Source organism: Cebus imitator, unplaced genomic scaffold, assembly GCF_001604975.1.
Source record: "Cebus imitator isolate Cc_AM_T3 unplaced genomic scaffold, Cebus_imitator-1.0 Scaffold22, whole genome shotgun sequence".
Taxonomy (NCBI): Eukaryota; Metazoa; Chordata; class Mammalia; order Primates; family Cebidae; genus Cebus; species Cebus imitator.
In genome coordinates this window covers 5,433,135-5,455,977 of record NW_016107337.1, presented here as the reverse complement: position 1 = coordinate 5,455,977, position 22,843 = coordinate 5,433,135, and the positions used below count along the sequence as shown (strand labels likewise).

The window sequence follows — 22,843 nt, the reverse complement described above, 5'->3', positions numbered from 1 at the left end:
AGAGTATAAATTAGTTCAACCATTGTGGAAAAAAGAATGGCAAATCCTTAAAGAGCTAAAAACAGAATTACTATTCAACTCAGCAGTCCCATTATTGGATATATACCCAGAGAAGTATAAATCATTCTACCATAAAGACACATGCATACAAATGTTCATTACTTTACTATCACAACAACAAAAACATGGAATCATCCTAAATGCCCACCAATGGTAAACTGTATAAAGAAAATGTGGGACATACCCACCATGGAATACTATGCAGCCATAAAAATGAGATAATGTCTTTTGTGGGATCATGGATGGAGCTGGGGGCCACTATCCTTAGCAAACAGGAAATCAAATACCACATGTTCTCACTTAAAAGTGGGAGCTAAATGATGAGAACACATGGACACAAAGAAGGAAACAACAGACACTGGGGCTTCTTTGAGGGTAGAGGGTGGGAGGAGGGAGAAGAGCAGAAAAAATAACTATTGGGTACTAGGTTTAGTATCTGGGGGACAAAATAATTTGTACGACAATCCCCAGTGACACAAGTTTACCTATACAACAAACTTGCACATGTACCCCCAAACCCAAAATAAAAGTTATAAAAAAAAATTACCCATTACATTTAGTTAAGTGTCTTTAAAATCTTTCAACATGTCTTCCTTCCTCCCTCCCTCTTTTCCTTCCTTCCTTCCTCTCCTTTCTTCTTTCCCTACTTCTTCTCCTTCCTCTCTCATTTCTTTTTATCTTCTATGACATGACATTTAAAAAAATTCTAGGCCAGCTGTTTTATAGAATGCTTTTAAATTTGGATTTGTCTTATCTCCATTCATGTAATTATTTTTGCCCAGGCTGGTGTGCAGTGGTGCAATCTTGGCTCATTGCAAACTCTGCCTCCCAGGTTTAAGCAATTCTCCTGCCTCACTCAGCCTCCCAAGTAGCTGGCACCACAGGTGCATACCACCACACCCAGCTAATTTTGTGTGTGTTATTCTTAACAAGTTTTGAAATCCTTTTATGTCTTAGTTTTATCCCTTGGAAGAAGAGATTCATCGTATTGGAATTTTGATCAGTACCCTATTATATAAATAAAATATTTAAATATTCCACAAAAACGATGCTAAACCTTAAAATCAATGTATAAAGAATGGTATCTTTACATTATCTAAAGGAAAATAGTATATATTTATTTTAGTCATCTTCACTTGTGTCTCAAAATTTAAAACATCATATAAATATTAATAATACACTTCTCATTACATTATTTCACTATTGAGAATTTTAAAAATATATTTTCTTACTGGTTATAAACTAGGGTCACCCTCTAACTACAGGATAGCTGATTTTTTTTTTAATTGGTCTTGTTTGCTGTCACTTTACTAAACTTTAGAATTACTTTTCTTAATTTTATTTTGTTAATTTTCCTACATTTTCAGTCAAAATAGCTGAATATGATAATTCTTTTTTCCACATTTATACATATTATCTTACTAATATGATCAAAATGTTCTAAAATGGTATAAGATATGAAGACAACTCTCTTCTCTAACTTTAAAGACACTGGGATAAGATGCTTTTAAAAGAATTCCAAAAATATTTTGAACAAAATCAGCCCTGCTGAAAACCAGGAGGTATAATTACTGACTCACACAAGATTTTACCTTATAACTTTCATTTGATGGAATTCTTTTTTTTTTTTTTTAAATAACTTGTGTTGCACTTTATATATCTATGTCAGCTCAAATCTGGCACATTTTCCAATTTTAAAAGAACTTTTTAAATGAAAAGAATACATGAACCAAGAAAATAGAAAAAATTTATAGTGTATCTGTACTCAGAAGTATGTACTCATAGACAATGCCCAAGGTGCAGTCAAGCTACAGAGTCGCTTACAAAACCAAGGCTTGACAGCCGCCTGCACAATACCATCTCTACCTCTACCTGTCCACCCCATTCCTGATTCTCTAGTCACACTGCTGTCCCATAATCCACGACACCTCACCTCTCTAGCCTGCATCACCATTTCTCTCCCTAAAACACCATGCTCAAGGAGAATTTTCCATTTTCACCAATCACAACTCATCCAAAGCCACCACAGACAACCTGTCACTCAGGGCACAAGTGCCTTCATGAAGGTTTGCCCTCCATAATCTGACTCCATAATCTGACACTCTTTCCTAGGTAACTGAAGAAAATCAGCTTTCTTTACTATAAATTAAAAAGCATGACAAGTAACTGTAAGACTATATTGTAAGAAATGAAGTGAAATGGGATTTAATATAGATTCAGGTCGTTGCACCTTTAAAGTCATTGAAAAACTTGAGAAGTCCCCTGTAGAATATTGCAAGTCTCCATCTACTCATCTTGTGTATTCCTCTGATTAAACTTGGTTTTCTTCTCTTTTTTTTTTTTTTTTTTTTTTTGAGACGGAGTTTCGCTCGTTACCCAGGCTAGAGTGCAATGGCGCAATCTTGGCTCACCGCAACTTCCGCCTCCTGGGTTCAAGCAATTCTCCTGCGTCAGCCTCCCAAGTAGCTGGGACTACAGGCACATGCCACCACACCCAGCTAATTTTTGCATTTTTAGTAGAGACGGGGTTTCACCATGTTGACCAGGGTGGTCTCGATCTCTTGACCTTGTGATCCACCTGCCTCGGCCTCCCAAAGTGCTGGGATTACAGGCGTAAGCCACTGTGCCCGGCCTAAACTTGGTTTTCTTTCATTATCAGCATTAAGAATAAGATAGTTGCATCTTACAGAGCAGAAGGATGGTTACCAGGGGCTGGAAAGAGTAGTGGGAGGTTTGGGATGGGGGGGAGATGGAGATGGTTAATGGGTACAAAAAAATAGTTCCTTTATTTTCCCAGGCACTTGCTTCTATCAATGGATGTCACAAAAATTGAAAGTCTCTATGGTTACTTCTAGTGGTTTAGTATTTGGCAACAAGCTAGTCTATATGGCAGTAATCACTAAAAGATGAATACCTTATTTAACCACCAATTACCCATGTAATGAAAAGAACTAGTATCAAAAAGAATATAACAACAGGATCTCTAATGATACCGCCAGCAAAAGAGAGAAAGTTCATTTATTTATGTCTTGCTGAAGGCAGGTTGTACCTACTAGAGTTGATAAAGATGGAGTCTGAACAGAAAAGCACAGGCTGCCTCCTTCTGGTGCCAGGTTTGAATTTAGCGATTTAAATTCTATAAGTATTTATTTAATACCTACTATAGAATTTCTTGTGTTAGCTGTTGGGAAATAGAGACAAGACAATAATAACAGATAATATTTCATGCTTAGAATTCCAGGTATTCTACATACATTATTTCATTTTAGCCTCACAATACCAGGAAGGAATTTTTACCATAATCTCCATTGTGGACGGAAAACTACAGTGAGAAGAGGTTGAATAACTTGTCCAAGGATACGTGGCTGGTTAGTGACCAGAGCTGTACTGGGCAGTCTGATTCAGAGCCCTTGTTCTTAGCCACTGTGCAATGCTGTCTCTCACAGCTCTTGACCTGAAGACATGGAGCATCTAGAGCCATTATGACACAAGGTAGGACAAAATAAACACTGTGTGAGGTGCCAAAGGCTCAGAGATTCATCCCTAGCAGGGAGGAGCAGCAAAGCTCTCATGGGGAGGTAGAACCTCAGATGGGCTTTGAAAGATACCTGGGTGTTAGGTGATACAGGGGCAGGATCATAGTGATAAGGATGGAGGAACAACCAGTCTTCCAGGAGGAAGGAACAGTGTGAGAGGGTTCACAGAGAAGGGAGGAGCAGTGAGGGCAATGGCAAGTAGCACAGTGTGGCTAGAGGGCAAGGTATGTGTAGCAAAGAAGAGGGAGAAGGAAATGGAAAATACGCTGGCAACATTCTGCAGAGAGCCCTAAATGTCAAGCTCACAAGTGTGTTCTGAACTTTCAAAAGAGTAGGAAACCGTCAGAAATTTTTAAGAGATTCCTAAGGCAGAAAGAGATCAGGATGGTGGAAGCAGGACTCGAGAAGGGACAGAATCTTCAAGATTTGAAAACTGACCAGCTATTAGGGAAAGGGGAGAACAACAGCATCTGTAGTGAGTTAGATGGTGGCCTTAAAAAGGAGATGTCCCTGTCCTAACCCCCAAAACCTGTCAATGTGGCCTTACTGGAAAAAAGGTCTTTGTAGCTTTGCTGATATAATTATATTAAGGATCTTGAGATGAGATCATTTGGATTAGCCATATGAGTCCTAGGTCCCATGACAAATGTCCTTAGAAGAGAAAAGCAGAAGCAGATTTGAGACAGATGAAAGAGAAGACAGAGAAGAGGAGGCAAGGAGATCACTGGGGCAGAGACTGGAGTGAGGCACTTACAAGCCAAGAGTGCTGACAGTCACCACAAGCTGAAAAAGGCAAAGAATGGATTCTTTCCCTGAACTCCCCAGAGAGAGCACACCTCTGCTGGATTTTGGGCTTCTGGTCTCCAGAACTGTGAAAGAACAAACGTTTGTTGGTCAGATCAACTCACAGTTCATTATCTGTTACAGCAGCCCTAAGAAACTAATACAGCCTTCTTTCCACAAAATGGAAAAGTTTGGAAGAGAGCTGATTTGGAGAGAAGTGCTTAGAAACTGATCAACATAATTTAGTCTGTAGAAAAATTATGGCGTTGGATTAAAACGCTGTAAGTTGGTCAGAAAAAGTGGGACAGAATATTTTCCTTTCCCATAGCCTTACCTCATGATCATTAGTCTTGTCTCAGTGTTTGCCTAGGGGTGACCTTCAAGAGCTTGCTTAAAATGTACATTCTTAGACTCCCATTTGTAGACATTCTGATTCATTTGGTCTGAGGTGGGGCTCAAAAATTCAGTTTCTGCCATCCCATTAATACAAGAGTGGGCAAGCTTTTTCTGCAAAGGGCCGTATCTGTAAATATTTTAGGCTTTGTGGGTCATACAGTCTCTGTCACAACCACTCAATTCTGCTATTATAATGCAAAAGCAGCCAATGACAATAAACAAATGAGCATGTATTCAATAAAATTTTATTCATGCATACTGAGAGTTGAATTTCATATAATTTTCACGTCATGAAATATCTTCTGATTTCCTCAACAATTTAGCGATGTACTAAAAACAGGTGGTGAGCCAGATTTGCTCCATGGGTCACAGTTTGCCAACCTCAGCTTAAACATGTTGCACTTTGCAAATCACTGCTTTAAATGTTAAAGCTGAGAATTTTCAAGCCAGTGGCATGTCATGAACCAGCAGGAGAGAAAGGAATACACCAGGATAATCCCCAGCAAGCTGGCAGTCTCTTCTAAAACAGCAGCCCATAATGTGCCACCACACTTATGGAAGGGTGTCACTCATGGGAACATGGTCCTTCAAACATAGACTTAAAAATAAACCGAGGGGCGATGTGCTGGAGTAGTGATTGGCAAACCCAGCTTATCAACTGGGTTGAGCCTAGATGAGAAAGCCTGATTTCTACTAGTTTAACTCCACCATTTTTCTCCCACTGAAGAATGGCTGAATAATGATAGAGAGAGTCTCAAATTCACTCTAATTTATAGGAATAAGTTCTTCACAGGCATCAGTTTGTTAAATGTAATTAGCAATAAATGGCTCTTGCTGTTATCTCATAATGTTGAACTATGAACTGCCTCCAAAATGTATTAGGAAATTACTATGTAGAGAATGGGTAGTTACCCTCTGCATCCCTGAACAATCATCTCTGCTATCTTCTCTCAGTACCTCTTGCTTTGAGTTAGCCCAGCTGGTATATATTTATTTTCAAGCCTCTCTACCTGGATTGCAGACACAAGCAAGTATGCAGAACAGAAATCCATAACAGAGCCAAGATTCAATGAGATCTCAACAAGCTGGAACTGTGGACTCGAAATAACAAGATGAAATTTAACTAGGACAAATGTAATTGTCTGCATTTACATTTAAAGAGATTCGATTATAAAAGCACAACTTGGAGGAGAGACGGCTTTATAAGCAGCTGCGTGATGCAGCAGTTCAGAGGACAAAGGCCTCAGGGATGTTTTTAACCGGAGTCTCAACAAGAGCTAGGGAGATGGGGATGCTGAAGTACTTAATATAATTTTGGTTGCATTAATGCAATTACAATGTCCAGATGAATACAAGAGTCCACTGTACTCTGAAATAATCATATAATACGTAGAGTCCTTCGGCCATTCTAGGCATTAGGTTTTAAAAGGAACATTAAAATAAAATAGTAGGAATGGTATTTAGTAACGGAGTGTAACCAGAAGAGGAGGAGGAGAACCAGGGTAAGAAAAAGCCTGAAAAATGGGGTTCATTAAGGAAACTTGAGAGAGTTGGGGTTGTCAGCAGTGCTTTTGAGGAAGTATAGTCGCTGCTTGGTATTCACAGGGGAATGGCTGTAGGACCTCCATGTATGCAGGTTTCACATCCCGTGAAGACTGTATTTTTGATTGGCGTTTGGTTGTGGATGTGGAACCCACCTATATGGAGTGCCAACTGCACTTACTAAAAAAAATCCACAACCAAGTACAGTGTGTTGTTCAAGGGCAATGTACTTGGAAAAACTTGGAAATCAGAGAGATGTCATGTTTTGAAAGTTAAACTTCAAAATCAAAGCATGATGAGTCAGGGCCATAAATGGATAAAGTCTATACATTTGCCCACCTGGAAACCAGATAACCAGATTGAACATATGTGTTCAGCAGAGGTGTGTATGTCCACATGGAGCAGGGGCAAAAAAACACATTTGCCTTGCCCATCCTGCCCTGCCCAACAGAGAAGTCCTGTCCATCTAAGAAAAACAAGAACATTCAACTATAGGAGTTTGTAGCCATCACACATTAAAATTATGCGACTTAAATCCATTCTTTTTTTTTTTTTTTTTTTCTTCCCAACCTTTAAGTTCAGGGGTATGTGTGTAGGATGTGGCAGTTTGTTACATGGGTAAATGTGTGCTGCAGTGGTTTGCTGCACAGATCATCCCATCACCTAGGTATTAAACCCAGCATCCAACTAAAGTCTATTCTTGTTCTGACTCCATGTTCTCCTAGTAACCGGGGTAGTCTTTGGATAATGTGACTTCCATTCAGCTTGCCTAATGGGGAAAGAGGACGTAATAGATTTCTTACTGGCATTTTTGAATTAATAAACTTTGTTTTTTAGAGCAGTTTTAAGTTCCCAGCAAAACTGAAAGTACAGAAAATTCCCATTTTCCCCCTTCCCCAACCTGTACAACCTTTCCCACTGCCAACACTGCCCACCACAGTTACAACTGATGAACCTACACTGACGTCATTATCACCCAGAGATCATGGTTTACACTAGGGCTCACTCTTGGTGTTGTGCATTCCAAGGGCTTTAACACATGTACAATGACATGCACACTCACCATTATAACATTATGCAAGGTAGTTTCAGTGCCTTAAAAATCCTCTGTGTTCTGTCTACTCATCCCTCCCTTCCTACAACCCTTGGCAAGCACTGATCTTTTTACTGTCTCCACAATTTTTTCTTTTCCAGAATGTTACATAGTTGGAATCATACAGTATATGGCCTTTTCAGATTGGCTTCTTTCACTTAGTGGCGGGCATTTAAGCTTCTCCATGTCTTTTCTTTATTTTTTGCTGAGCACCCTCTGTCTTCATACTCCAGGTCTTTTCATGGCTTGATCGCTCATGTCTTTTTAGCACTGAATGATATTCCATTTCTGAATGTGCCACAGTTTATCCATTCACCTACTGAAGGACATCACTGCTTCCAAGTTTTGGCAAGTATTAATAAAGCTGTTATAAAGATCTAGATGCAGGTTTTGGTGTGGATATAAGTTTTTAATTCATCTGGATAAACGCCAAGGAGTGTGATTACTGAGTTGTGTGATAAGGATATGTTTAGTTTTATAAGAAACTGCCAAACTGTCTTCCAAAGTGACTGTACCATTTTGAATTCCTATCAGCAATTACTAAGAGTTTCTGTTGTTCCACTTCCTCACCAGCATTTGGTGTTGTAAGTGTTCTGGATTTTGGCATTTTCACAGGTATTTAGTGATTTCTTGTTCCAATTTGCAATTTCCTAATAACATATCATGTTGAACTTCTTTTCATATGCTTATTTGCCATCTGTGTATCATCTTTGGTGAAGTGTCTGTTCAGGGCTTTTGCCTATTTTTTAATTGGGTTGTTTTCTTATTGTTGAGATTTAAGAATTCTTTGTATATTTTGGATAAAAGTTCTTGCAAATATTTTCTCCCAGTCTGTGGGTTGTCGTCTCCTTTTCTTGACATTGTCTTTTGCAGAGCAGAAGTTTTCAATTTTAAGAAAGTACAGCTTATTAACTGTTTCCTTCATGGATCTTGTCTTTGCTGTCATTTCTAAAAAGTCATCACCATACCAAGGTCATCTAGGCTTTTCCCCAGTTATCTTTAAACATTTTTTAAAATTGATTTTTTAGAACAGTTTTTGATTGACAGAAAACCTGAGACAATAGTGTGGAGTTCCCATATAGCCCCCATGCAGTTTCCCCTATTATCAACACCTTATATTAGTATGATACATTTGTCACAACTAATGAAACAATATTGATGCATTATTATTAACTAAAGTCCACACTTTATTCAGATTTGCTTGATTTGCTTAATGTCCTTTCTCTGTTCCAGGATCTCATCCAGGATTCCATAGTACATTTAGTCTTTATGTCTCCTCAGGTTCCTCCTGGCTGTGATGTTTCTCAGACTTTTCTTGTTTTTGATGATCTTGCTCTTTCAAGGAGCACTGGTCAAGTATTTTACACAATATGCCTCAATTGGGATTTGTCTGCTGTTTTTCACTTGACTACACTGGGGCTATGAATTTTTGGGAAGAAAACCGCAGAAGTAAAGCATCATTTCCATCACGTCATATCAAGTGTACATACTAGTAACAATACTTATCACTGTTGATGTTGACCTTGATAAACTGGGTAAATTAGTATTTGTTAGGTTGCTCCACTGCAGTTACTCTTATTCTTTCCTCCTTTGCATACTGTACTCTTCAGAAAGTCATTATAAGAAGCCTATACTGAAAGGGTGAAGGGTTATGTTCTACTTCCTTGAAATGGGAGTACTGACAAAACTTATTTGGGATTCTTCTGCAAGGCTATTTATCCATTTTTTCCTCTTTATCATTTATACACACACACACACATGTGTGGTCTCATGGGTGTTACTTTTATAGTTTAGGTTACTATCAGATACTACTTTAATTTGTTGCTTAAGTTGTCCCAGCTTTAGCCACTGGCAGTTCCTTCTGTTAGATCTTGTGCTCCTTTTACATGTTGCTATCAATGAGGTTTGTTTTTGTTTTTTGTTTTTTACTTTCCCACTTTCTGCTTTCCGGTATTATAAGATTCTCCAGGCTCATCCTGTATATTTCCTGACTCATTCCTAGAATCAATCATTTTTCCAGGATCCGATCCCTTTTACTAGAAAACTATTAAAAACCAAGGTCTGGTTGCTGGGTGCTCTTCTTGCTGCTGGGGTATTGTTGTATCTAGGCCATCTTGGCTGACACAGCAAGAAAACACATGTGTGCATACTAACCCACGTATACACACATATCTATAAATATTGCATCTAGGCTAGTTACGGTGGCATATACCTGTAATTCAAGCACTTTGGGAGGCTCAGGCAGGTGGATTGCTCAAGTCCAAAGTTTGAAACCAGCCTGGGCAACATGGGAAAGCCCTGTCTCTATAAAAACCCACAAAAATTGGCCAGGCATGGTGACATACACCTGTAGTCTCAGCTATACAGGAAGCTGAAGTGGGAGGACTGCTTATGCCAGGAGGCTGGGGTTGCAGTGAACTGAGATCATGCCACTGCACTCCAGCCTGGGTGATAAAGCAAGATCCTGTCATAAATAAATAAGGCACCTGCATTTACAGTCCCTTTTCATATGAGCTGCCTAAGTGCTGAGTTGCAGTCAGCTATCTGGTCAACCCTACAGAGATCCAGCTTCGGTGTCTGAGGCCTACTGGGTTTTACTTCAACAATTTTCTGCCACACTGCCACCTACCATTCCTTTCTTCAAAACCTCCACAAGGATGTTTGGTCTGAAGAATATATTTAGAAAGGACATCATAATTGCATTCAAATATTTGAGTGACTGCCATGTAGAAGACAGACAATCTGCAGTTACTCCCTAGGGCAGAATCAACCATCCATGTAAATTAACGGAAGACAATCTGAAGTTAATATGAGGAAAACTGTGTACAAATCAAAACTTTGTCATAAGGAGAAATGTGCTGGTTTTGAAAAGTCATGAACTCTGTATCATAAATAGGTGTGCTCAGTCAGATGGTTTGTCCTGGATGTTGGGATGGAGACTCCTGTTCCTGGTCAGAGACTGAACTCACTGACAGCCCAGACTTTAAGCCAAAAGTCTGAACCCATAATGAGAGCTGTTTTAAAATAAACATTCGTATATACTAAGCCCACGTGCTGATAGCCCAGAAGATCAGGATTTATTATCAAGAAATGATTAAGACTCCTGATTATTATACAAAAAGAATACATTTATAGTAAGTCTGCGTTCGTTGTTAAATATGGTAGAAAAATATACTAAAGCACAGAAGAGGCTTGTTTTTATGAATAAGTCTGAGTGAAGCAGAGGTGGATAGTATACACTTTAATTGCTAAGATTATGGCAAATATTTGAACCAATGCAATAACCTCATGCAGAGAAAAGATTTCATGCACTATTTTACATCTGCTGTACTCAATGTGCTACTTCATCTGATAGGAAGCTTCTGGGATAGCATCCAAGGAAATCAGGCAACTCAGAACACCTTTTTTAGAAATGCTGCCAGATTTTTTTTTTAACCTTCCTTTTTCTTAGAAAATTATGCATATGACAGCACATGTATGTATACGCACATTTGCACATGTACATGTGCGTGCACACACACACTCACCTTAAAGGTCTATTAATGTTACCAGTATGTCATCAGCAATCTAAGAATTCTTGCTCAGCAAAGCAATAACACAAAACCCTACAGAAGTTAGTGGATCAAAGTGCTTCCCAAGCTAATTTTTTAATAAACACAGCCCCAACATCCTGTGGAGGGTAACTGCATTTTAAGTATGCACCTATAGTCTTACAATCTATACAGAATGAAATAATCAGGAATTTAAATGAAAAAAACATGTATTTTAACTGAATCAATATGGTTGATTTCTTTAACTTTCTGGTTTTGTTTTTACAGTGAGGAAAGTTTCATTGCCTCATGTTTACCCCTTTCCAGTACATTTTCTGGTGACAATAATCACAGCTAAGTCCCACTCTCCCTCCTTCCTACTTCTGAGATCTGCAGCACAAAACTAAGTTATGTTACCAGTTCACACTGCACCTTATGATTTAAAACGCCCCACAAGCACCACCAATATGTTGGAAGTGGAAAAACAAATTATAAAGGACTTTATTTCTTTTAAGAAATTATCTTGTATAAAATCTTAAGTGCAATAAATTTTCCATCTAAAACTTGCTTACTCTGATAAGAGGAGGAAACAGTTTCTTTGCCATATTGTAGCCATTATGATTTGCAGGTTCCTGCTTTCCCATATTAGCAGGATTTCAAGTATACTTGCAAATTGCAAAATCAAAACACCAGGCAGCATACATTTATGACACATTTTATTTTTATTAATAAAATTCCAAGCATGATAATCAGAATTTTATACAATATGCAGTGACATGATTTTTAAGAAGTGTTGGAAAAATTAAAGTAGTTCAATACTTTTATAAACACAAAAAAGCAAAACCAACAGAGTAAAACTTCACTCATTTGAACCAAACTCATTTAAAATTTATAAAAATTAGCAAATGCTGGTTTTGGGTTAATCAATCTTTTACTACTAGAAAATGTAGAACTTTTAACAACATATCATAAAGAAAAATTAAAATGCTCAATGAACAGCAGATTACCAGCTACCAGCTCTATAACCAGTCTCTTTTTCTCACTAACAGAATGTTTCATTCACTTGGGATGGCAACAGTCCCAGCTAAAAAATTATATCTCGCAGGTGATGAAAGTGGCCAAGTGACAATTCTGTCTAGTGAGATGTAACTGGAAGCTATAGGGAAACAGTTCAGGGAAAGCTGCCTAAAAGGGCAAACTCAATCTCCTTTACCTTTTGTTCCCTGGATTTTATCTTGTGTCTGCCTGGAAAAAAAGTATGCTGTTAGAAGGTGCAGAAAGGATCTTAGGTCTATGAGGATAACAGCCACCTATGAAGGAAGGCGGAACATGAAGTCACAAGGAGTCTGGGCCTTTACAACACCTGAGCCATTGTATAAACTACAGTGGTTTTTTCAAGATTTTTTTATTACATGAAATGGGGAAAATGAATTTGTTCAAGCTACTCTTTAGTCAGATTTCTACTGCATGCTCCAAACCAACGCTAATGGATAAAAATAGTGTTGCATGCCCTTAAGAATTTCAAAATCCCCACTTAAAAACAACTATGTAGTAACCACTGCCCGTTCTTCTCTACTTCTTAAAGCAGATCTCCTAAGGACCTATACTTTGAAGAACTATCGATTGTGTTTGGGTAAATATGTGCTCCTGAAAGAAATGTACTATTTTCATTAAAAATTATTTTAAAATTAAAGTTTTCACTGTTTGGATGATACCACATATTAAAGCACTGCAAAGTGTTAAGAGTAAAAAGATTCTATGTACCATTAATTTCAATTAGGTTTCCTACAATGACCAATGCTAAAACCAAGAAAAACCATACGTAAACAACTCCAAAAACACTTATTAGGAAGAAACTAGAATGATGCTACAAAAGAGAAAAACAGCACTTTGGATGACAGTTTTAAAGTGAGGAAACGATTAAAAACCAGTACAGCGTGGACATCATCATGCACTTATGATAGTGTCACAGCATAATTAGTATGCTCTGGTGGTAGAAAACTAGCTATTGATTATCAGATTATTATATTATTATCATATGTTAGAAAGGTACTGGAAATAAAAATCACCTACGTAACATAAGACCTAACACCATAAAAACCCTAGAAGAAAATCTAGGCAAAACCATTCAGGACATAGGCGTAGGCAAGGACTTCATGACCAAAACACCAAAAGCATTGGCAACAAAAGCCAAAATAGACAAATGGGACCTAATCAAACTCCACAGCTTCTGCATAGCAAAAGAAACAGTCATTAGAGTGAATTGGTAACCAACAGAATGGGAAAAAATTTTTGCAGTCTACCCATCTGACAAAGGGCTGATAACCAGAATCTACAAAGAACTAAAACAGATATTTACAAGAAAAAAAACAAACAAGCCTATTCAAACGTGGGCAAAGGATATGAACAGATACTTTACAAAAGAAGACATACATGAGGCCAACAAACATATGAAAAAATGTTCATCATCACTGGTCATTAGAGAAATGCAAATCAAAACTACATGGAGATACCATCTCACGCCAGTTAGAATGGCCATCATTTAAAAATCTGGAGATAACAGATGCTGGAGATGATGTGGAGAAATAGGAACACTTTTACACTGTTGGTGGCAGTGTAAATTAGTTCAGCCATTGTGGAAGACAGCGTGGCAATTCCTCAAGGACCTAGAAATAGAAATTCCATTTGACCCAGCAATCCCATTACTGGGTATATATCCAAAGGATTATAAATCGTTCTACTATAAGGACACATGCACACGAATGTTCATTGCAGCACTGTTTGTAATAGCAAAGACCTGGAACCAACCCAAATGCCCATCGATGATAGACTGGACAGGGAAAATGTGGCACATATACACCATGGAATATTATGCAGCCATCAAAAATGATGAGTTCGTGTCCTTTGTAGGGACATGGATGAACCTGGAAACCATCATTCTCAGCAAACTGACACAAGAGCAGAAAATTAAACACTGCATGTTCTCACTCATAGGAGGGTGTTGAACAATGAAAACACATGGACACAGGGAGGGGAGCAACACACACTGGGGTCTGTCGAGGGAAATAGGGGAGGGACAGTGGGGGTTGGGGAGTTGGGGAGAGATAGCATGGGGAGAAATGCCAGATATAGGTGATGGGGAGGAAGGCAGCAAATCACACTGCCATGTGTGTACCTATGCAACAATCTTGCATATTCTTCACATGTACCCCAAAACCTAAAATGCAATAAAAAAAATCACCTACGTTAATTCACACGAAAAATAGCACCTATGTAGGGACGAGGAAGGAGCAATGGATCTGAAAGAAATTTGGAACTGAATAACCTAAGACTTGGTGACTGATTTAAAGTGGGGTGGGGGGACATGGATCAAAGATGATGTCCAGCTTCCTGAACTGAGCAATAAGAAGCAACTGACATGGGAACATTGGAGAAAAAGTGCATGTGGGGGAGATGATGTGTGTTATTGGGAGAACACCAAGTATTGAGGGGTATGTAGGTTATCCAAGTTGGGAATGTTTAGTATATGGTGGGCTCAAGACTCAAATGGGAGAGATAAACCCCAAAAAGTGGCACATATAATACAATTCATTCATTAAAATTATGCTTTAGATATAAATATTCATGAAATACATTCAAAATGTATTAATTACTATGTATTAAAAAGTTCAAAACATTATGTACCATGTAACCCCATTATTTAGAAAAGTAAGCTATTTATAAGTAAAGCATAATATAAAGGAATGGGTAGAATAATAACAGAATTAATAGCAGTATCCATAAACCAAATGACTAATTTATGGATGCTTTTTGTTTCCTTTCTTTGCTTATCTATACTTACAAATTATTTAAAATAATCATATATTTCATTATAATAAAAAACAATTGCATGAGTAAGAAGAAAATAAAAATCGGCAATAATATAGAATGCTACAATAAATTAAGGAGGTTTCATTTGTTATTTTTATTGACTACTTTCTATATACTACAATGAAAACTGAGATTTGGCAAGAAGAAAGTGACTGCTTATCTAAGACAATGCAATGCTACCTCCTCATTGGTGGAAAAGGTTAAATGACTTGTTCCTACTTGCTACATGTATTGAATGGTATGCAATTCAAATAGGGGGATGAAAGAATTTCAAATAATGTGGCACAGACACGATAATAAGTATTGCATATGAATAGGCATCATTGTATAGACATCTGAAATTTATACTTGATATAAATAACAAGAAAATTGACAATAGTTGGACAAAATTAAGAGGTAACAAAGCTACAAAAGAGAGAGCACCCAGGCAATGAAACTATGAATAAACTAGATGTATATGTATCACAGAGGAAGAGAAATTTGTTACTTCAGGGAATCTTAATATTGTTTTGAAGAATTTTGACTTTTTGCCTGACAGATACGTTTCTTAAGAACACAAGCACCTTTAGGACAGAAACTTGAGATTCTTCAATTCTGCTGGCTTTATAAAGACACTCATATAGTAATCATTCACAGTTGGATTTTAATATCAATAATGTAAAAAGAACAATATTAATAGCTCAGGTTGATCATCAAAGAAACTGCTGTTAATCTTGTAGCTCAACATTTCAAAAATCTTTCCAGGAAATAGCTCATATAAAAGACAACCACCCAATATAAATATACTCTTCAGAAGACAAATCAACTCTTTTGAACAGCAAGATATCACACTGAAAGAAACCAAAAAGTTATTTTAATTTTCCAACATGTCTAATTGGTTCTCAGGAAGAAAGCTATGCAACATGAAACTAAAGCTTCTAGATGAGGGAAATCAAACAGTAAAACTGCCAAGGTCTTTGCAAACAAATGCACAGTTAATTACAGATTCTGCTTCTGTTTGGACACACACAAAGCTGCATCTGGGAACAAAACAACAAGTGGATGTGAAGTTAGCCATTCTGAATAAGTGAACCATTAATGGTAAATGTGTAAAATGATAAAACTGCAACTAAACTTGAGGTTCAGGTTTGGAGAGAAACTCTAGGATTATCTTGCCTGTCTGGTTTCTATGGGTGCCATGAGTAGAATTTGAAGGAACATTTTTATGTGTGTTTATGAAAACAAAACTGAACAGCCACAGTATAAATGTATGGTACATGAAGCATCACACAGAGACTGAAGTGCAGAGGATAAACCCTAAATTGAGCAAGTCTATGTTCAAACCAGGAGATGAGATGAGTGACAGATTTTATTTCCTGGATGCAGCGAAATCCAGCTGTACCCCACACAAATGCACAAACAGAGCTTTGATAAATAGCAACACAAAGACTCAGTGGGACAGACAAGAAGTACCAGCACCTAAAAATGAAGAGACAGTGCAAATGAATGACCCTTGGGTTTCTGAATGGAACGTGCCTTTTTCTGTTTAAAAAATGCTGTTCACTCTGTTTTAATGGCATGGAATAAAAACGGCACTGTAACTTGTAATTTTGAGATATAAAATGTGAAACATAAAACAAGGGGTTATAATTCAGCTGGAGACCAATTAAAATACTTAGACTGTCATTCAAAAACATTGCACAGAATGTAATAAAATGAGTGGGTGGTTGGTTCTATTTTAATAACTGAAGCCTGTAGGAAGATTTTATTTCTTTAAACTATCAGCCAAATATATCCAGGACTGACTGGAACATTGAAAATACACTTTGACATTATGTTAAACTAAAAAAAAAAAAAAGAAATAAAATGCCTCAAAAGACTGCATCTGAACCCCAGCTACTTGGGAGGCTGAAGTAGGAGAATCGCTTGAACCCGAGAGGTGGAGGTTGCCGTGAGCTGAGATCACACCATTGTACTTCAGCTTTGGCAACAAGAGGGAAACTCTCTTAAAAAAAAAGTATTTGTGTAGCTAATATAATAATAAAATTACATTTAACTGTTATTCCACCATTTAATGATAAACATGAAATCAACCAATGTTTTTCAATGAGAGTGCACTCGCATTTGTAGTAGTGCAGGACTATTTTGTGGAACTAAAATTAGCCCTCACACATTTCCAAATGCCTTTTGTGGGCAGAATGGGGCTTGGTGGTGGTGGTGACACTAATCACTTACTGAAAACAACTGATTTTGACTGCTCCACAATCTGTGTCCTTTAAATGGAGAAACATAGCTATGTGCTTCTTGGAAAAATTGACCCTTATCTAGAAGCCAAATGAAACCTGGTGTCTTAGTCCATTTTCTGTTGCTTATAACAGAATACTTGAAACTGAATTTTGTTTAAAAAGGAGTTTATTACAGTTGCAGAGGCTTAGAAGTCTAAGGTTGAAGGGCCGCATCTAGTGAGGGCTTTATTGCTGGTGGGAACTCTCTGCAGAGTGACAAGGTAGCACAGGGAATCATGTGGCAAGGGGCCTGAGTGTGTAAGCTCAGGTCTCTCCTTCTTCACCTTATAAAGCCAGCAGTCTCACTCTTGTGATAACTCATTAACCCAATGATCCACTAATAGATTAACTCATTCCTGAGGGCAGAGTCCTCATGACTCTATCACGTCTTAAAGAGGTCTCTATCATCTTCCCACATCTCAATAGTGCCGCACTGGGAATTAAGATTCAACATGAGGGAACTAACATTTAAACCATAGCATTCTGCCTATGCTCTCCCTGTTCAACATAGAATTGGAAGTTCTGGCCAGGGCAATCAGGCAAGAGAATGAAATAAAGCGTATTTAAATAGGAAGAGAGGAAGTCAAATTATCTTTGTTTGCAGATGACAAGATCCTATATCTAGAAAATCCCATTATCTCAGCCCAAAAGCTTCTCAAGCCAATAAGGAACTTCAGCAAAGACTCAAGATTAGAGTGAACCGGCAACCAACAGAATGGGAAAAAATTTTGCAATCTACCCATCTGACAAAGGGCTAATATCCAGAATTTACAAAGAACTAAAACAGATTTACAAGAAAAAAACAGACCCATCCAAAAGTGGGTGAAGGATATGAACAGACACTTTTCAAAAGAAGACATATATGAGGCCAACAAACATATGAAAAAATGCTCATCATCACTGATTATTAGAGAAATGCAAATCAAAACCACATTGAGATACCACCTCATGCCAGTTAGAATGACGATCATTAAAAAGTCTGGAGACAACAGATGTTGGAGAGGATGTGGAGAAACAGGAACACTTTTACACTGCTGGTGGGAGTGTAAGCTAGATCAACACTTGTGGAAGACAGTGTGGCACTTCCTCAAGGACCTAGAAATAGAAATTCCATTTGACCTAGCAATCCCATTAATGGGTATATATCCAAAGGATTATAAATCATTCTATTATAAAGACACATACACACGTATGTTCAGAGTAGCACTATTTACAATAGCAAAGACCTGGAACCAACCCAAATGCCCATCGATGATAGACTGGACGAGGAAAATGTGGCACATATACACCATGGAATACTATGCAGACATAAAAAATGATGAGTTTGTGTCCTTTGTAGGGACATGGATGAATCTGGAAACCATCATTCTCAGCAAACTGACACAAGAACACAAAATCAAACACCACATGTTCTCACTCATAGGAGGGTGATGAACAATGAGAACACATGGACACAGGGAGGGGAGCACTACACACTGGGGTCTGTTGTGAGGTGGCAAGGGAGGGACAGTGGTGGGTGGTAAGGCGGTTGGGGAGAGATAACATGGGGAGAAATGCCAGATGTAGGTGACGGGGGATGGAGGCAGCAAGCCACATTGTCATGTGTGTACCTGTGCCACAGTCCTGCATGATCTGCACATGTACCCCAGAACCTAAAGTACAATAAAAAAAAAAGATTAAAAAAAGTCAATGTGCAAAAATCACTAGCATTCCTATATAGCAACAACAGGCAAACAGAGGGCCAAATCATGAATGAACTCCCATTTACAATTTCTACAAAAAGAATAAAATACCTAGAAATATAGCCAACAAGGGAAGTGAAGAACCTCTTCAAGGAGAAATACAAACTACTGCTCAAAGAAATCAGAGGACACAAACAAATGGAGAAACATTCCATGCTTATGAGTAGGAAGAATCCATATTGTTAAAATGGCCATACTGCCCAAAGTAATTGATAGAATCAATCCTATTCCCATTAAACTATACTGACATTCTTCACAGAATTAGAAAAAAACTATTTTAAATTTCATATGGACCAAGAAAAGTCCAAATAGCCAAGACAGTTCTAACTAAAATGAACAAGGCTGGAGCATTACACTACCCGACTGCAAACTGTATCTCAAGGCTACAGTTACCAAAACATCATGGTACTGGTACAAGAACAGATATATACACCAGTGGAACAGAATAGGGAACTCAGAAATAAGACCACATACCTACAACCATCTGATCTTTGACAAACCTAACAAAAACAAGCAATGGTGAAAGGATTCCCTATTTAATAAATGGTGCTGGGAGAACTGGCTAGCTATATGCAGAAAATTAAAACTGGATCCCTTCCTTATACTATATACAAAATTTAACTCAAGATGGATTAAACAACTGGCTAGCCATATGCAGAAAATTAAAACTGGACTCCTTCCTTACACCATATACAAAAATTAACTCAAGATGGATTAAAGACTTAAATATAAAACCAAAATTACAGAATCCCTAGAAGAAAATCTAGGCAATACCATTCAGGACACAGGCACAGGCTAAGATTTCATGACAAAAACACCAGAAGCAATTGGAACACATGCAAAAATTGACAAATGGGATCCAATCAAACTAAAGAGCTTCTGCACAGCAAAGAAACTATCATCAGAGTGAACAGACAACCTAGAGAATGGGAGAAAACTTTTGCAATCTATCCATCTGACAAAGGTCTAATATTCAGAGTCTACAAGGAATTTAAGCAAATTTAGAAGAAACAAACAAAAATACCCATTAAAAAGTGGGCAACGCCATCAAAGACAGGCTGGATAAAGAAAATGTGGCATATATACACCACAGAATACTATGTAGCCATAAAAATGGATGAGTTAATGTCCTTTGCAGGGACATGGATGAAGCTGGACACCATCATTCTCAGCAAACTAACATGAGAACAGAAAACCAAACACCACATCTTCTTCCTCCTAAGTGGGAGCTGAACAATAAGAATACATGGACACAGAGAGGGGAACATCACACACCAGGGCCTATTGGAGGGTGGGGGCTGAGAGAGGGATAGCATTAGAAGAAATACCTAATGTAGATGATGGGTTGATCAGTGCAGCAAACCACCATGGCACATGTATACCTATGTAACAAACCTGCACATTCTGTACATGTACCCCAGAACGTAAAGTATAATAAAAAAAAAAAGTGGGCAAAGGACATGAAAAGACACCTTTCAAAAGAAGACATCCATGTGGCCAAGAAACATATGAAAAAAAACTCAACATCACTATTCATTAGAGAAATGCAAATCAAATGCATAATGAGATATCATTTCACACCATTCGGAATGGCTATTATTAAAAAGTTAAAGAACAACAGATGCTGGTGAGGTTGCAGAGAAAAAGGAATGGTTTTACATTGTTGGGAGTGTAAATTAGTTAAACCCTTGTGGAAGACGATGTGCCAATTCTTCACAGACCTAGAAGCAGAAATACCATTTAACCCAGCAATCCCATAACTGGGTATATACTCAAGGGAATATAAATTATTCTATTATAAACACACATGCACACATACGTTCATTGCAGCACTATTCAAAATAGCAAAGACATGAAATCAACATAAATGCCCATCAATGACAGACTATATAAAGAAAATGTGATACATATGTACCATGGAATATTATGCAGCCATAAAAATGAATAAGATCATGTCCTTTGCAGGGACATGGATGGAGCTAGAAGCCATTATCCTTAGCAAACTAACAGAGGAACAGAAAACCAAACACCACATCATTTTCTCACTTATAAGTGGGAGCTGAAGGATGAGAACAAATGGACACATGGTGGGGAAAAACACATTGGAGCCTGTCGGAGTGGAAGGTGGGAGGAGAAAGGGCATGAGGAAGAATAGCTAACGGATGCTGGGCTTAATATCTAGGTGATGGATGGTCTGTGCAGCAAACCACCATGGCACATGTTTACCTCTGTAACAAAACTACACATCATGCACATGTACCCCTGAACTTAAAATAAAAGTTGAAGAAAAGAAAAAGCCATTTTAACACCAAAAAATGCAAAACTATCCATCTTGCTGAAAATTTCGTCACGGATTGGTGGGGTGAGGAACCTGCAGTACTTGATTTTTCTATTAATTCTTTATTTCTAATCACCAATGTAGTCAACATAGTAGTGACTAGTAAGGTTTATTACTGTTTCTTTTAGAATGCAACTTGGATGTAACTATAAGTATCATTACCAATCTGTAAAAATTAAATATCTTACCTCTGAAGTAGGCAAGGACTGGGTACATAAAATCTTACCTTTTATCAACAGACCAATTAGCTGACTGCTGTGCAAGTTTCAAGCTTGGGAACCATCTTGTCACTTAACGTAATTATTATTGCCTTTAAAGCAGCCATCCCCTACTTTTCCCTAGCACATCCAGCTTGTGATTTGTAGTTCTGGGCAACATAGAGAACAAACTGGAACTAAGAAATTGCTTTTCTCTGGTAAGATACTGCATCATATTCCCAAGCACACAACCTGGAATCCACACCTACTCAATTCCAGGGTCTTTGGTGACAAATCCCTATAGCTATCAACCACCTTATCAATTCTGGAATTATGGGAGCCCCAGCCTTGAGCTAACATCTCCTCTTAGATAACAGGAAATGTTACTTGGGAGTAATTTCACTTAACTAAGAGAAATGTAGAAAGTCCCTGAAAGTCAAGGAATTAATGTAAGAAACTAGCTACCTGTTTTTTCACTGTAGGATTTTTACTTTTTTCTTTCTCATGAATTTTAACAAAAATTGTTCATTTGTTTTTAGTACCCAAAAGGCACAGGAATAAAAATCAAAGATAAATGGCTTAGTGTTCTACCCATCAAATTAAGCATCACATTTTCCAAGATTGATCATAATTCTGATTATAGTAGAAGTGGCCTGTTATTTCCTAGCATGGTCAGATTTACATGAGAATATGCCCGACTTGGATTTTTAATTGTCCTTCCTTACCCTAGGATTCTCACTCGGCTCCTGGACGTCTGCAGACAGCAATGCACCACACTGGTTGCATTGATCTCTCCCTAAGCTGCCACCTGCCATCGCCTCCCACCTTTGATCCTTTGCCATCATCAGTGCCTTCAAACAGCACTGCTGTGTTCTGCCTGCAAAAACAAGTGTACTCCTCAGTGGAAAAATACCACATTCCAGCTTGGTGAAGCAGGTGGTGTGTTTCATAGGATGGAGCAGAAAGTAGCATCTCTTCTTCTCAAACAAGAAGGAAGACTATTAGCACATCAGCACATAAAGTCGTGCATGATAAATTTTAAGTGCTGCCTCACAAATGAAAATGTGATAAAGTTGGAAAAATCAGCTTTGAGAATGTATTTAAATCCATTATTCAAATCCAAAATCTTAACTTTTTTTTTTTTTTTTTTTAAAAAAAAAAACCAGTTTTCCCATCTTTCAAATAAGGGGGATGGAGCAGATGATGTTCAAGATGCTTAAAATTCTTTTTGCTCCATGAGATCTAAAACCTGACCTTGGCATCACATAATGGCCATGACAGTCAACACTGCTCACAACATCTACAGTGGGGTTCCTGGTATGTTTTACAGCTATTATCTGGACTAAATATCCCATTTCATTTCTAGCCTAGGTAGGCAGAAGATGAAAAGGTTTGTGTTTTTTTCTTTATGTGGACAATTGGAATTAATGTAATTAAATTACTCAGTCTGGGAAATGAAGAAGCAATCAACATATCTGAATATCAGAGTTTC

The 22,843-nt window shown here is 37.8% G+C and overlaps 1 protein-coding gene across 4 annotated transcripts in view; it reads right to left on the bottom strand.

The window, feature by feature from the left end:
- The window catches only part of ZNF704 (zinc finger protein 704), a 238,340-nt gene that overhangs the window by 134,931 nt on the left and 80,566 nt on the right, over positions 1-22,843 (bottom strand). The window lies entirely within an intron of this gene.